Source organism: Oncorhynchus tshawytscha, unplaced genomic scaffold, assembly GCF_018296145.1.
Source record: "Oncorhynchus tshawytscha isolate Ot180627B unplaced genomic scaffold, Otsh_v2.0 Un_contig_6164_pilon_pilon, whole genome shotgun sequence".
In the NCBI taxonomy this organism is placed as follows: domain Eukaryota; kingdom Metazoa; phylum Chordata; class Actinopteri; order Salmoniformes; family Salmonidae; genus Oncorhynchus; species Oncorhynchus tshawytscha.
In genome coordinates, this window is record NW_024609517.1 from 65,925 (window position 1) to 80,375 (window position 14,451).

A 14,451-nucleotide genomic window follows, 5' to 3' on the forward strand; every position below is an offset into this window, starting at 1 on the left:
AAAACAAACTGTAATTCCAGTGATAAAAGCAACACGTGCATCTGGTGTACTGGTCCTAATGATAGACAGCTGTGGAATAGAGGGAACTTAACCTTACAGGAGTAGTTCATCTGTTTGGCAAGGATGAATCGTTTGAATATCTTGAATCAGACTATCTTAATATCTAAAGTTGCACCTTTAGGGCCCAGACAGGTGGGTGGAGGAGCTTTTCATGTCTTGCCTGTGGTCTCTTCCTGACCAGCACCTGCACCTGAAATCTGACCAGGTTAGATTTAGCAATATCTTTTGATCTGCAAACATCCGGATGGGGAATCTAGGACCTGGAGGGAAAGACTTGTCCTGAGCCCAAACAGGGTGAACTCAGTCAACATTAAACTGTAATATTTAGATGTTTGACAGATGTTCTGTTGTCTTAGATCTCATAACGCCCTTAAACCATCAGTGTTATCCACGCCATCTTCACTTCATCCTCCTCAACTGACCATTGAAAGGAAAATAGGGTATCTCTTAAACAGGTTGGTTCTTCCAGTGATCAGGGCAAAGTTGGTTGTTATCAGTCTGGTTAACCAAGTATGACATCCAACAGCTCAGGCATGACTAGCCTTTTCTGAACTGGTTGTTCATCTTGTACAACTGACACATTGAAGCCCCTTTTTGAAAATTGACAGATGGCCCCAGGCTGCTTTCTAACCTTCAGTGTTTGCAGGGGCTGTAGTAAACTGGCTTACTGGGGCTTCCACCATATAAAAAGGAGCTTCAGTAGAAATGCCTCTTGCTGGGCACATTATTCAGTTGCTGTTCCTACCAGTCCTAGACTATGGTGACATCATGCACTGCACTTTATTACTGGTGATGGGGGTTTGGTACTCATCCCTGCATTCTCTACCAGGAAGGTGGCTGGCTCTTTGTTACTTTAGTTGATAAATTGCCAGATGTTCTTTTATAAAGCACTTTTACTAACTCTCACTGTACCTAACATTGGGGGCTGACCTTTGGCAAGACATTATAGTTAGTCCTCAGATCAGGGATGTTTAACTCTGGATATTCCATTGGGCTCTCCTGAGTTGGATGTCTCAGCCTGAAATATTTTTGCTGCATCTTAAATGTCCTAAATGTGACTTGGGGCCTGGGGTCAGTTTGTTATATTTGGTACTTTTCTCCTTACATTTTGTGTTTCCTATTCGGTGTCATCTGTGAAAAAAAATACCTTGGTCTCTTCTGACACTTCCTGATAAAAATGAAGAGGATTAAGCAATATTTTTTGATCTGCAAACCCATGGGGTACCTGACATGAATGACTTAGTGCCTGAGAGCTGTCCCCAGTCCACCTGGTTAAACTGCTGTTTTAGATGTTTGACAGATCCTTCGTTCTCTCCTTGTGATTGGCTAGATGTTCAAAGGTCCTGACCGGGTTATCCACGCCATCTTCACTTCATCCTCAGCCTCGTGTGGTGTGACCCTGAAATCCCCAGTCCACCTTCCAGGTGTGTTCCAGTTTCAACTTCATTGTTATCACTGGTTAACCTGCTCAACCAGTTGCAGCATCTGCCTATTCTGAACTATTGATCATCTTGTACCATGCTGGAAAAATTTATGAACATTTAAACATCTTGGCATGTTCTGTTAAATAATTCTCCACCCGGCCACCCCAGAAGAGGACTGGCCACCCCACATAGCCTGGTTCCTCCCTAGGTTTCTTCCCAGGTTTTGGCCGGATGTGATACAGGGAGTTTTTCCAGCCACACTTTATAATACCTATTGTTGCTTTTGGGGTTTTAGGCTGGGTTTCTGTACAGCACTTTGAGATATCAGCTGATGTACGAAGGGCTATATAAATAAATTTGATTTGATCAATATGTCTTCCTGCTCCAGGGTAAAGTTACCCCCAGGGACAGATCTAGGATCTGTTTCACCCTCCCCCAATTCTAATCTAAACCATTTGTGGGGGAAAGAAGGGTAAACTTATCCAATATCAGCATCTGGGGGTTAACTTTTACCCCACAGGTTGTTGACTCACTGTCTTCTGTCTTCAGGCAGCCTAAATACTGATGGCAGTATGGGTATAGGCATGTGTAACTTTATTCGGTACTGGGACGACTTGAATGGCACACAAAAGAAGAGCTTGACTCAACGCTACCGAACCGGCTGTGCTTGCAAGGTGTGTGACAGGAATTATAGTCAAATTACTTTACACCACTTGTTCAATTTTTACTTTGTCACATTGGCTAAACACAAGAGCTATAGTATTGGGGTAATGATCAGTTGGTGATCTGGGTCTTTCTCTCTCCCTGCTCTGAGCTACAGATCATCCGCTGCTCTTCCCTCCCCTGTCCCGTCAGCGCCCCAGATGAGTGCCTTTGGACAGACTGGTTGTTGAACCATGGCCAAAGCGGACCCCAGGCCAAGTACTCTGCCTGTCTCATGAGTTTTGATGGGTCCTGTTACTGGTACAGGGGGATGGATCCATCCAAGAAGTAGTTCCTGGATATTGACTACTCCATAATCCCTCTACAGGCCTTCCACTCACTGCTCAGTGGCTAAATATGCCTGAAATTTAAAAGCTGGTCACTTGTGCAATAAAAATAAACTACTCCTCAAATATAGTGCTCCAAGTATTAATTTATTGTGTCATCAGTTTAAGCTGGAACCAAAGGTGTTATTGAAACTCAAAAGTGTGATGTCTGTGTTTCTGACTAGAACATTTTTCCTGAAATACCATCCTAAAGCCTGGGTCGTGTTCAGCTGGACACAATATTGTAGAATAAATGTTTTACATGGTCTTCCTTGACAAAGAAATGCAGGTGTGGTTCCCTTCTGCATGTTGAATCATTTTTTTCAGAACCTTGATTCTTAAGTTGTCACTAGGTTTGTTCTTAAATTTTTCAGTATTTTCTCGGACTCACTACCCACTGGGCAATGTATTCAACACTTGTTGCATCAAAGTGAAACTCATTTTGGATTTGAGTATTTCAATCCTTTATTTGATATCTAGACATTGAACTGACATCACTGAGTGGGTAGACTATGGATAACCATTCAGAATATTTTTGTAATGTATTTAACTAGGTGCACCAGTAAGAACACATACTTAATTGCAATGACTGCGTAACCTGGACAACGCTGGGCCATCAAACCGGGGTCTGTAGTGACGCCTCTAGCACAGATGTAGTGCCTTTAGACCGCTGTGCCACCCGGGAGCCCCCAATGCATGCATATTCACCTCCTTTTCAGCACCAATTGGGAATATGCAGATACTCAATTGTATATTTAAAATTTCTAATAGGAAACTGGTTTAGACTATTGGTGAAATAAAAATACTGTTCCGGATTGACTGACCATGTCTAAAAGTAATGGACTATCGTTTCTCTTATTTGAGCTGTTCTTGCAATAATATGGACTCTTACCAAATAAATGTTCTGTATACCACCCCTACCTTGTCACAACTGATTGGCTCAAATGCATTGAAACATTCCACAAATGAATTTAAGGCACACCTGTTAATTGAAATATATCATGAAGCTGGTTGAGAGAATGCAAAGCTGTCAAGGCAAAGGGTGGCTACTTTGAAGAATCTCAAAATATATTTAATGCTTTTTTTTTTGGGTTACATGATTACATATTTGCTATTTCATAGTGTCTTCTCAAATATTCTACAATGGAGAAAATAGTAAAAATAAAGAAACCCTGGAATTAGTAAGTGTCAACTTTTGACTGGTACTGTACATCTGTCCAATTGAAAGATAACATATAGCTGGCTAAGTCAAAATTGTCCAAACCGAAACTCTCACAACTGCAACAATTGACACCATAAAGATAGTAGATATATATATATATATGCTGAGTATACCCAACAATAGGAACACCTTCCTCATTTTTATTTCCACCCCCCTTTTTTGCCCTCAGAACAGCCTAAATTCATGTGGGCATGGACTCTACTAGGCGTCAAAAGCGTTCCACAGGGATGCTGGCCTATGTTTACTCCAATGCTTCCCACAGCTGTGTCAAGTTGGCTGGGTGTCTTGGGTGGTGGACCATTCTTGATGCACACGGGAAACTGTTGAGCATTAAAAACCCAGGAGTGTTGCAGTTCTTGACACAAACCGGTGCGCCTGGCACCCACTACCATACCCAGTGGAGAGTATTGAGATGCATAGACAGCAGGGGGGATTCTAACCCTCCAAGAGCCCAAACATTGAAATGTATTTGGCCAAAACATAGAAATCTATAACGTGCCATACAGTACTGGAATATACTGTACTGTGCTCTACTTTAGTGTACTGTACTTTTGCATACTGCAACTCTGATGCACATGGGAATATCTTTGGTTTGTCTCTGACATTCAGAAGCTGAGCTACGACCTGAAGTCGAAGAATCGAAGAAATTGGATGTTGTTTGGGAAGTATGCCACTTCAACATGGTCAGAACTAGCAAAATCTGAAATATCCAACTTGCTAATTCGTTGAATGCGGCACGTGATTAACTACAACCAGATAGCAAGTCAATGTCAGTTTCCTAGTTCTGACTAGCATGTGAACATGGCATCAATCTTCTACAACGTGTGACTATGTTGCTATCAATTGATCTGTTCACTTTGCCTAATAAAATACAGTATGTATGATTCAAATAAATGACCATAAAACATATTTGGGGAAATCGGGTGGAGAATTTATTTTCCCATATCCATCATCATTATTAAATAGCCTATCTAAAATATGTTAGGAGTCTTGTTAAACTATGTCGAAATGCAGGAAATAAGTTTCAAAACAACATTTTCCTAGGTCCCTCAAATTGAACAAAATCATGCTGGTGTTGTAATTAATATAGGCTATCTCAATATGTGAAAAGGCAGACCCTGGGGAATAAACCCCTGCTCTACTGTACTGTACCCTACTCTACTGTAGCCTACTCTACTGTACTGAACCCTATTCTACTGTACTGTACGGTACTCTACTGTACTCTACACTGCTGTAGCCTACTCTACTGTAGCTTACTCTACTGTACTGAACCCTATTCTACTGTACTGTACGGTACCCTACTGTACTCTACACTGCTGTAGCCTACTCTACTGTAGCTTACTCTACTGTACTGAACCCTATTCTACTGTACTGTACGGTACCCTACTGTACTCTACACTGCTGTAGCCTACTCTACTGTAGCTTACTCTACTCCACTGAACCCTATTCTACTGTACTGTACGGTACCCTACTGTACTCTACACTGCTGTACCCTACTCTACTGTACTGAACCCTATTCTACTGTACCGTACCCTACTGTACTCTACACTGCTGTACTGTACTCTACACTGCTGTACCCTACTCTACTCTACTCTACTCTATTGTACCATACCCAATTGTACTGTACCCTACTCTACTCTGCTGTACTGTATCCTACTCTACTCTGCTGTACCCTACTCTACTCTGCTGTACTCTGCTGTACTGTACCCTGCTCTACTCTGCTGTACTCTACTCTGCTGTATCCTACTCTACTCTGCTGTACTGTACTGTACCCTACTCTACTCTACTCTGCTGTGCTGTGCTGTACTGTACTATACTATACTGTACTGTACTCTACTGTACTCTACTGTACTGTACTGTATCCAACTCTACTCTGTTGTACCCTACTCTGCTGTACTGTACCCTACTCTGCTGTACCCTACTCTACTCTACTCTACTCTGCTGTACCCTACTCTACTCTGCTATACTCTACTCTACTCTGCTGTACTGTACTGTACCCTACTCTACTCTGCTATACTCTACTCTACTCTGCTGTGCTGTACTCTATTCTACTCTACTGTACTCTACTCTGCTGTACTGTACCCTACTCTACTCTGATGTGCTGTACTGTACCCTACTCTACTCTGATGTGCTGTACTGTACCCTACTCTACTCTGCTGTACTGTACTGTACCCTACTCTACTCTGCTGTACTGTACTGTACTGTACCCTACTCTGCTGTGCTGTACTGTACTGTACCCTACTCTACTGTACTCTACTCTACTCTAATGTACTTGAGTTTCTTACAATTGAAGAAAGGGCCCATGGACTGTTGATCGAGTGGTCTTGGTCTTGAGACCACATCAATTCAGTCTTTAACTTGTCATGGTCTCAACTTATTGGGTCTGGGTTTTGGGACAAATGTCCTGGTATAAATCTTGGTCTTAGCTCCTGGATATTATCTTAGTCTTTGGTTTACAAACCATAGGCAACCCAATTTGAAGAAGACAATACTTTCTGATCATAGGCTGATTACTCCCAACCCATAGGAATCCCCACCCAGTTGACCACTTTTAAATGGGGGAAGCCCTCGATGGCAATGTCTTTCCCAAAATGAGTTATATCCATCTAGAGTCCTCCATTTATCTCTATGATTGACACTTGACACCGAAATGCAAATTAACACACAATAGAGATTATACTTCTCTAAATGAAATGTAAAGGTTTTGAAAATCAGGTTAAAAATCATGTTTTTAATTTGGTATGTAAATGTAGTTTTATACGTTCATCTGTAATAGAAGGTTAATTAAAAGGAACTCTACTGTATGTGGTTCTTCCTTTATTGCAACTTTTTCACTATGTTTCAGTAGTGACATATTGAGTGGGGTGGTAGGGAATTCAGGTAAATATTTCAAATCTGCAGTAGGTGTGTGAATAATATACTGTATATTCCAATTGGAAGACATACAGTGGGGCAAAAAAGTATTTAGTCAGCCACCAATTGTGCAAGTTCTCCCACTTAAAAAAAATGTATTTGCAAATTATGGTGGAAAATAAGTATTTGGTCAATAACAAAAGTTTATCTCAATACATTGTTATATACCCTTTGTTGGCAATGACAGAGGTCAAACGTTTTCTGTAAGTCTTCACAAGGTTTTCACACACTGTTGCTGGTATTTTGGCCCATTCCTCCATGCAGATCTCCTCTAGAGCAGTGATGTTTTGGGGCTGTTGCTGGGCAACACGGACTTTCAACTCCCTCCAAAGATTTTCTATGTCGTTGAGATCTGGAGACTGGCTAGGCCACTCCAGGACCTTGAAATGCTTCTTACGAAGCCACTCCTTCGTTGCCCGGGCGGTGTGTTTGGGATCATTGTCATGCTGAAAGACCCAGCCACGTTTCATCTTCAATGCCCTTGCTGATGGGAGGTTTTCACTCAAAATCTCACGACACATGGCCCCATTCATTCTTTCCTTTACACGGATCAGTCGTCCTGGTCCCTTTGCAGAAAAACAGCCCCAAAGCATGATGTTTCCACCCCCATGCTTCACAGTAGGTATGGTGTTCTTTGGATGCAACTCAGCATTCTTTGTCCTCCAAACACAAGTTTTTACCAAAAAGTTATATTTTCTCCAAACACAAATAAATTGTCTTAGGACATAAATACATAATGTTACCACTTTGTTTCTTCTGGCCAGATGGGACAGGGCGTATAGAGGCCAACAGTTGATCAGACTGATACTGCAGGTCAGATCACTAATGTTTAGGTGTAGGCTGCTACAACATTTCTCTGAAGACTTTTTGATTGTCTATTGGGAGTGAGTTATTTTCCTGTTTGCTAAAATAATACCAGTGGGAAGATGATGGCACATGTCTATATAAATCAGAGCGCACTCTGCAGAACCTGTAATTTCTGTGAATCTGATTGGTCAAAGAGGTGGCACCACAGGTCCCAGAGTGGTGAGGACATTTTTTTTCTTCTGCTGTAAAGTTACCCCAGGAGATTTTTTCCCCTGAAAGCAACAAACTGGAAGGATGTATGGAAGGATGCGACTGGAAGGATGTATGTAACACTGTGTGGCTATAATCAGCCCTGGGAGGACTTGAGTGCCGCGCAAAAGAAGAGCTTGACTTGCCGTTACCAAAGAGGCTGCAATTGTAAGGTGTGTGTGTGATGGGAATGAGTCATTACTGTACACCAATTTACTGTACACCAATTTACTGTACACCAATATACTGTACACCAATATACTGTACACCAATATACTGTACACCTTATACTGTACACCAATATACTGTACACCAATATACTGTACACCAATATACTGTACACCTTGTACTTTACACCAATATACTGTACACCAATATACTGTACACCTTATACTTTACAGGCCATTTGCTTTGTTATTTAAAGATGCCTGCAATTAATTTTAAAAATATTATGATTTATATTAAATAAAAGTGCATTTACTGGTCACTTCTAAAAAAATGCAATAAAATGCAATAAAATAAACTACAAGTGAATTATAGTGCTCCAAGTGTTCATTTCTTCTGCCGTTCATTTGTTACAAGTTTTTTAAACGAACAAAAGGTGTTATTGAAACCCAGAATGGTTCTGTGTTGTTGGCCCATGTGGTTGTTTCGAAATAGAACAGTTCCTGAAAAATGTTATCCTAAATCCTGGGGTGTGTTCAACAGCGCACAATGTAGAAAGTTCAGATGAATAACAAACTGTCTTCTCTGACAGGAAGAAAGGAATCATGTCGGCTCTAATGGCATTTCTATCAGCAACGTTCAACATTTGTCTACTGAATGTGGCCCTTTAGTAGTTTGGGTCTAAACCAGGGCTTTAGCTATGTAATGACATTGACCAAATTAAACCACTTTGATTCTTTCTTCCTTGCTTTATAAGCCAGAACATTATTCTTGGTGTATATTCTTCAGTGGATGAATATTCTGTTCATTATGCACAATGCTATGTTCCTGTGCTAATAGAATTAGGAAACTGAGGTTGTCTTGCAAACTGGTTGTTATACAATTGCCATATTCAGCCAGTTGGATTTATATGTTATTAGCACAGAAGTGGTAAAAGTGCCACACTGACTGACATCACTGGGTTGAATTCACTATAACTGCTTTATTCAATTGAATGGCTTCTCTGCTTATCTTACTACGGACAAAAATATTCAATTTCTCTGCAACGTAGATGGTAAACCTGGTTGATTTGGTTCACAGTGCAGGTTAGCGTTTCTCGTCAATCTTGTACTGGAGTCCACATTGCAGATGGGCACAGGCATAACATCGGATTTTAAACTTCACTTTCACCACATTGCTAACCTAAAATTAAGATAAAAAAGCAAATTTCCTTAATGAATTGTTATAATTTTGACTGTGCAGCTGGCCTAAGGGGAAATCGCCCAGGTCTGCCTCCAGGACAAGACTCATGACAAACATCAACCTGTTCAGTGTAATGTTTACAGTGGGTATTCATTCACCACCCCTTGGATTTTTTTCCTTTTTTTTTAGCGGTATTGAAATCGATTTTGAAAAAATAGGGATCCCCCAAAAAATACAGACCGAATAATAAATAGGAATCCCCTCCCCCAAAAATACAGACAAATGAATAAAAAATAGGGATCTCCCCAAAAAATACAGACAAATGAATAAAAACTAGTTGTAAAGTATTAACCACCTTTAGGCCTAAATTAGGTTAAGGGAAAGCATTTGGCTCAAATCACATAAATGACATGGACTGAAATAGTGGTTTACATGATTTTTGAGTGACTACCCTTCCTCTGTTCCTTATACATCTGCAAGGTTCCTCAAAGACCATGGAGCTTTTTGAAAGGCTTATAAAGAAGGGCAGTGATTGGTAGATGGGAAACAAAGTTAACAATTATGCTGTGGATTATGTATAACACCACCCAGACATAAAAGATATTGGTCTTTCTGAACTGAGCTGCAGGACAGGAAGGAAACTGCTGTGGGGTGTCACCACAAAGCCAATGGGGATATTAAAATGACTACGGACATCAATGGCTGTGATGGGAGAAAACTGAGGATGGATCAACATCGTAGTGAATCTACAATAATGACCTAAATGACAGTGAAAATAAAAATATTCCAAAACATGCATCTTGTATGTAACAAGGCACTAAAGTAATAATGCAAAAAAAATATTGAATGATACACTTTTTGGTTTAAATGCAAAGTATTAAGTTTGGGGCAAATCCAACAACATCACTGAGTAACTGCCTCCTTATTTTCAAGCATATTGGTGGGCTATATAAATACATTTGATTTGAATTTGATCTGCATCATGGTATGTGTATCCTTGACCATGGCAAAGACTGGGGAGTTTTTCAGGATAAAAAGAAAGGATTAAGCACAGGTAAAATGGAGTCTGCTTACACCAGACACTGGGAGAGGAATGGAAATACAAAATCCAGGTAAAATGTCCTTGAAAATTGCTGTCTAGCAAATATTGCCCAATCCAGGTGTGCAAAGCTCTTAGAGAATTAGGGCTCTATTCAATCAGATACTCTTTAGCCAACATCCGCATAGCAGTTGTTTTGGCGGTGTCTGAGGTGGAACCGTGTTAGAGCTGTCAAATCCACAAGCGGCTCCTGGAATTATAGCTAAAATAGATATTGCCGTTGACTGCACGGAGTTGCATTAAGAGAAAACCCTGTAATCTTATTTAAAGTTTCAACCACCCCAAAATATCTCACTATAAAGAACACGTAGCCTATAAAACACTATATTACTACCACTACTACTGCCATCACTACCAATACTTCTACTACTACTTCACAATAAGTACTACTTCACAATAAATACTTCTAGACTAGCAAGCATACCACATTTACTTCAGTAAATGTACTTTTCTAGTTGTTTTAATACATTTCATAGGTGTTCTGATTAGACAAACTCTGTTCTCATTATGGCCCATATAAAACCGTTTTGCAACTGATGAATCACTGTCATACCCTACACAGAGATTGATAAGATCTGAAAGGGACATTCCCAATGGCCAAGCCTGCAGTCTTTCTTGGTTAACTGATGATTTTGGTAACTTGAGTGAAAATGGGAAAATAGTGGTTTACACACAGAAATGCCAGAACTTGTCGGTCTCTTAATTAAACAACAGGAAAGAAGCTGAAAAATCTAGTTTTCTGACAATGTGTAGCACTACCTAGCATGCTTGCTAGCTTGTTATCACCCACATGAGGGCGAAGCTGGTGTGGTTAGGCTGGTTAGTTACCACTAAATAGTGTATCTCGGCCTGAGTAATAGGATAAATGTGTCTCTGCTCGCCCTGACTAAAAGTTACACTTCCAGTGTAGCAGCTTAAAAACATGTATTTTGTGACGCCCCTGGAATTCTTTGCAGTTCGGTTGTTTTCTGTTAAAAGTTCCCTGCCTAATGGGACAACAACAGAGCAGGCTCAACTTGCCTAGCTGCCCTAATGGACATAAATTGTCCACCTTTCACTTTAAAAAAATGGGTATAAACCAGAAAGATCAGTTTTTTTACTGGAATTCCTTACAATTTTGTGGTTTTCTGGAGAAGAAAACACTTGGGTCAACTCTAACCCTGTAAGCCTTAAAGTCCCTGCATCAGCTCTTGGACCAACAGGCTCTGATACAGCTTCTACCCCCAAGTCATAAAACTGCTTAATAGGCATAAGACTACTAAATAGTAAATTAATTGGTGACTCGGACTACATGCACTGACCCTATCTTACAGTGACTATATTCACACCCACACCACTCTAAATAAATACACAGTACATACTGTACACGCACACTGAACGTACACTCTCACACAAAACCCACACATGTTGACATACATATACACACACACACTTTTACACATCATATGCTGCTGCTACTCTGCTCTTTATTTTACTATTATTATTATCTATCCTGATGCCTGTCACATTACCCTGCCTTCATGTACATATCTACCTCAAATACCGTATTATTATCTATCCTGATGCCTTGTCACATTACCCTGCCTTCATGTACATATCTACCTCAAATACCGTATTATTATCTATCCTGATGCCTTGTCACATTACCCTGCCTTCATGTACATATCTACCTCAAATACCGTATTATTATCTATCCTGATGCCTTGTCACATTACCCTGCCTTCATGTACATATCTACCTCAAATACCGTATTATTATCTATCCTGATGCCTTGTCACATTACCCTGCCTTCATGTACATATCTACCTCAAATACCGTATTATTATCTATCCTGATGCCTTGTCACATTACCCTGCCTTCATGTACATATCTACCTCAAATACCGTATTATTATCTATCCTGATGCCTTGTCACATTACCCTGTCTTCATGTACATATCTACCTCAAATACCTTATTATTATCTATCCTGATGCCTAGTCACATTACCCTGCCTTCATGTACATATCTACCTCAAATACCGTATTATTATCTATCCTGATGCCTTGTCACATTACCCTGTCTTCATGTACATATCTACCTCAAATACCTTATTATAATCTATCCTGATGCCTAGTCACATTACCCTGTCTTCATGTACATATCTACCTCAAATACCTTATTATTATCTATCCTGATGCCTAGTCACATTACCCTGCCTTCATGTACATATCTACCTCAAATACCTTATTATTATCTATCCTGATGCCTAGTCACATTACCCTGTCTTCATGTACATATCTACCTCAAATACCTTATTATTATCTATCCTGATGCCTAGTCACATTACCCTGCCTTCATGTACATATCTACCTCAAATACCTTATTATTATCTATCCTGATGCCTAGTCACATTACCCTGTCTTCATGTACATATCTACCTCAAATACCTTATTATTATCTATCCTGATGCCTAGTCACATTACCCTGTCTTCATGTACATATCTACCTCAAATACCTTATTATTATCTATCCTGATGCCTAGTCACATTACCCTGCCTTCATGTACATATCTACCTCAAATACCTTATTATTATCTATCCTGATGCCTAGTCACATTACCCTGTCTTCATGTACATATCTACCTCAAATACCTTATTATTATCTATCCTGATGCCTAGTCACATTACCCTGTCTTCATGTACATATCTACCTCAAATACCTTATTATTATCTATCCTGATGTCTAGTCACATTACCCTGTCTTCATGTACATATCTACCTCAAATACCTTATTATTATCTATCCTGATGCCTAGTCACATTACCCTGTCTTCATGTACATATCTACCTCAAATACCTTATTATTATCTATCCTGATGCCTAGTCACATTACCCTGTCTTCATGTATGTACATAAATACCTCGTACCTCTGCACATTGATCTGGTACTAGTACCCCTGTATATAGCTCCATTCTTGTGTATTTTATTCCTTTTGTGTTACTATTTTCATAATAATTGTTTTCTCTGTTTTGTTGGGAAGGGCTCGTAATCAAGCATTTCATGGTAAAGTTGATCCCCGTTGTATTCAGCTCATGTGACGAATAACATTTGATTTGACTTGAAATGAATAGGAGTGTCTGACGCTCTGCAAAATATTTAGTATTTCGAGTATTTAGCAGCTCCTCTTCCTGGGGTCCAAACAGGAACAAAACAATTACATCACAACAAAACAACACCCTACATCATAAATAAACCAATACATCATACAATAAATTACTACGTTATTACTCTAATATTACACATTTACAATATAAAATGTACAATACTACAATCTTAGTGTGTGAGAGAGAGAGAGTGTGTGTGTGTGTGTGTGTGTGTGTGTGTGTGTGTGTGTGTGTGTGTGTGTGTGTGTGCACGTGTGTCCTCACAGCACGTCAATACCTCTCACAAAGACAAGTTGTGATGCAGTCAATCTGTCCTCTACTTTGAGCCAGGAGAGATTGACATGCACGTTATTGATATTAGCCCTTTGTGTACATTTAAGGGGAAGGGCACTCAACATGTATGGCACTGAAACAAATGAATGATGCTTGGCTGAAATGAATTGATAATAATAAGATTGTGGGAGCTGTTTTGGTTGAACAGTGCAGTTTATTACATTATCAATTAGTCTGGTGTTATAAAAACACATGTGTTATGTCTTTACATTATCTGCCATATCGTGGATTGAGAGTTAGCTGTCTAATAGAACACAGCCTGTTCTTTAATGGATGCCTCTCTAACATAAACCAGGTAGAACTAAACGTCATCTAAAACCCTCAACTTAATCTAAAACCCTGAACCTCATCTAAAACCCAAAACCTCAACAAAACCCTGAAACCTCATCTAAAACCCTGAACCTCATCTAAAACCCTAAACCTCATCTAAATCTTGTCACGATCTTGGCGTCAGTGAATGTCTGTGAGGGAACACTGGTGGCACATTCCGTGTGACAGCGTGAGGGAGATTCCTGTCTGACCAAAGACGACCTGGACCCGCCCAGACCAGACTTTTACTGTGAGTTGCCCGGGGAAGATACCTGATCCGGTAAACCTCTGAGGGACACGTCTACTGGATTTCAGTAAGTCAACTGTCACGCCCTGACCATAGAGAGCTGTTTATTCTCTATATTGGTTGGGACGTGACAGTGACTAGGGTGTGTTATCTAGGTGATTAATGATCAATGTTGGCCTGGTATGGTTCCCAATCAGAGACAGGTGTTGTCTCTGATTGGGGATCATATTTAGGCAGCCATTTCCCCATTGTGCTTTGTGGGATCTTGTCT

The 14,451-nt window shown here is 40.1% G+C and overlaps 1 pseudogene; it reads left to right on the plus strand.

The window, feature by feature from the left end:
* The first annotated feature begins 1,390 nt into the window (after positions 1-1,390).
* Positions 1,391-2,599, plus strand: LOC121845010 (annotated as a pseudogene).
* Positions 2,600-14,451: the final 11,852 nt, after the last annotated feature.